Source organism: Cornus florida, unplaced genomic scaffold (assembly GCF_030987335.1).
Source record: "Cornus florida cultivar Cherokee Brave unplaced genomic scaffold, ASM3098733v1 CherokeeBrave_3.0.0_Hap2_Chr06, whole genome shotgun sequence".
NCBI lineage: Eukaryota > Viridiplantae > Streptophyta > Magnoliopsida > Cornales > Cornaceae > Cornus > Cornus florida.
The window spans coordinates 52,710,913-52,713,782 of NW_026775576.1; the positions used below are offsets into that span (position 1 = coordinate 52,710,913).

General features: G+C 32.5%; 1 pseudogene; it reads right to left on the reverse strand.

Moving 5' to 3' along the window:
• Positions 1-433: 433 nt before the first annotated feature.
• LOC132314104 (thaumatin-like protein 1b) lies at positions 434-1,884 on the reverse strand (annotated as a pseudogene).
• Positions 1,885-2,870: the final 986 nt, after the last annotated feature.

Below are 2,870 nucleotides of genomic sequence, written 5' to 3' on the forward strand. Positions count from 1 at the left end.
TTTCACTTTCACTTTCCACCATTAATTTCCATCTAACCAAACGTACTTAAACATACAAATTTGCATGCTAAATTATGTGATTTTCTAATCCCCTGCTGTTCATTTACATTCTCTTCAATCTTCACTGTTAATTTCCATATATCCAAATGGAGCTAAACATACAAAATTACATGCTTAATTGATAATCATGATAGCACTGTACTCCTCGGTGTTCAATGCTGATCATTGATAACAAAAATACACAATAAAATGTTTATTACCTTCCAAAGATAATAATAATAATAATAATAATAATAATAATAAAATGCTTATATTTTGAACCTATTGTCCTATTGATTATACAATAAGCATAAGAACATGGATACTTGCTGATCGATTGAGCAGAGAATCACAAATAGAATCAAATGGATGCTAGGGTTAATTTGCACACTGATTCAATGTAAGTGGGAAGACCTCTTCCACATGTTCATTTTATTTTTATATTTATTGTACACATTATTTATAGGTCAAGTACTGTGACCACGAGTACAACAAGTAACTTAGAAGAGAGAAATCTAAATTATTTTAGCTACTACTAAACAAATATTTCTCTCTCGTCTGCCCTATTACTCATGGACAGAATGTAATAGCATAGTTAGGTCCACCATTGCAAGTAAATGTGCTAGTTTTGTCATCATAGGCATAGCTATAAGCCAAAGGACACTTCCCTTCAAAGTACTGAGAGTAGTTCGTGGGTGGACAAGTCGCTTCTGTGTTATAAGCTCCAGTGCAACAATATTGTGGCTGATTAAATGCTACGCATGCACTCTTGCAACTAATTGTGGCACCATCTGAATTTTTCACCACAAGGTCAGCCGGACAGTCGGCGTTGACGTCGACCGGGCATGAGGAGGTGCTGCAGCTGCCGGTTCCACCTTGTGGGGTGATGGAAACCGGCAAGTTGAACCCATCTACTAGGCTAACGTCGTAAAAATCTTGTCCATTGTTGGCTGCTAGGGTTAATTCTACTAGGGTTGCCGGAGGGATTGCACCGGCACCATTGCAACCTATCTGACCGGAGGCACAGTCGGCAGTCTGATAGGTGAACTTCCCACTGGCGTCCGTGGAGCAAGAAGTCCGTGCCCAAAACCGGCCGGTCCACGGGGCAGGCGCGTTGAGGGATGATGAGGCTTTAGATGCTAACTCGAACCCTGTTGACGATAATTAAGCGCCGCCACCGCCGGTAAGGGTTCCGGGCCAAATGGTGTATGGACAGTTGTTTGTGAATATGAATGTGGCTGAGTGAGCCCCTGTAATACAATGTACATAGTTAAATCTCTTACCTTTAAAGGATCCACTAAATAAAAATACTATAGAGCTTCAATGCATGCAATTCAAATCAAAACCATTTAGGCAAATACTTAATAGGCTTCACATAAATATTTTTTTTTTATGACAAAGAAATATATGTGTACAATTAAATCAATGTTCACACACATTATGCATTCGAGTTCATAAAAGATCATTGGGTATTATTTTTCTTATAATACAATATAAATAGGTTAAAGGGTTCAAGTCCCGTATAGGCATGACTGTGCGAGTTTTTCATATAAAATGTGATTAATTTTGGTCCACAAAAAAACTATAACAAGAAACATCAACTTTTTCATACAAATTGATTTTGGACTTAATGTTTGAGAGATAATGACACACATAATGAATGTGCACTTACTACAATATTATTCACACAGGCATATATATATAAATATATACATATATATGTATGTATAATATCTGACGAGGAAATATAAAATAACTTAAAAAAAAACAAAGAAAACAAAACTTACAGGAATCAAAAATGGTGGCAAGGGCAAGGGCGCCGAGAAAAACTCTAGCATTCATCATTTTCTTTAAAAAAAAATTGTAATGGTGAGTTCTGTTTTGTGTAGTAGTGGTATAGGGTTATAGTGTTATATATATAGTGTTTGTTTTTGGATATTTTAATTTGGCATTGATTTTTTTGTACAAGATTATTAATGTAATTGGAAAACTTGACCGTGATCTAGGAAGAGTTCAATTATGACTGGAATTTGAAATTTTGGTCATGCATGAACCAAGTGGTTCTCATTTTCCCAAAATTACTAAATTTGACCAATTAATATAATTTTTTTTTAACATATTAGCTTGATTTGCGGAAAAAATTGCAGCACAAGCCATGCGATGTGATCCGTTCATGAATTAATGGAAATAAGTAGATAACAAGTAGCAGACAATTTTCTATTTTTTGCAAACAGAAAAAAAAAAAAGAAAAAAAAAAAGAAAAAAGATTTTATGATATTGTTAAAGTTTAAAATAAGATATTATTTAATTTAATCCAATTATATATATTTAAAATAATAATGTGTTATTGTTTCTTTGAAGGTTATAACTTTTTTAATGTTGAAGGTACTAATCCACTGAACTATTGCTCTTTATATTGCATAACATGTTTTTCAAAAAAATAAATTAAAAAATAATATTTATTTATTTTTATATAAATATTAACATGCTATTATTAAATGCACCTAAACATTTTAAGTTGGTTAGACACAAACTTCTCCCCCACATTATTTTTATTTTTTATATAATGTTATTTAAAGGGATAAACACTTGTGTTAAACAAACTCCTCTACTTCATTTTTATTTTTAATTGAAACGTGATATTGGCACTTCAAAATAATACCTTGGCGCTTCACTGTTATTGTGAGTAAAATAAAATGTTAAAAATGCCCACTATAATTTTAAACAAGTGTTTTTAGACATTTTATTTTATTAATAACAATGGGGCGCCAGTATCACTACGTTTTTTTTTTTTTTTTTTAATATGATATTTTTTAAATGGATAACCACTT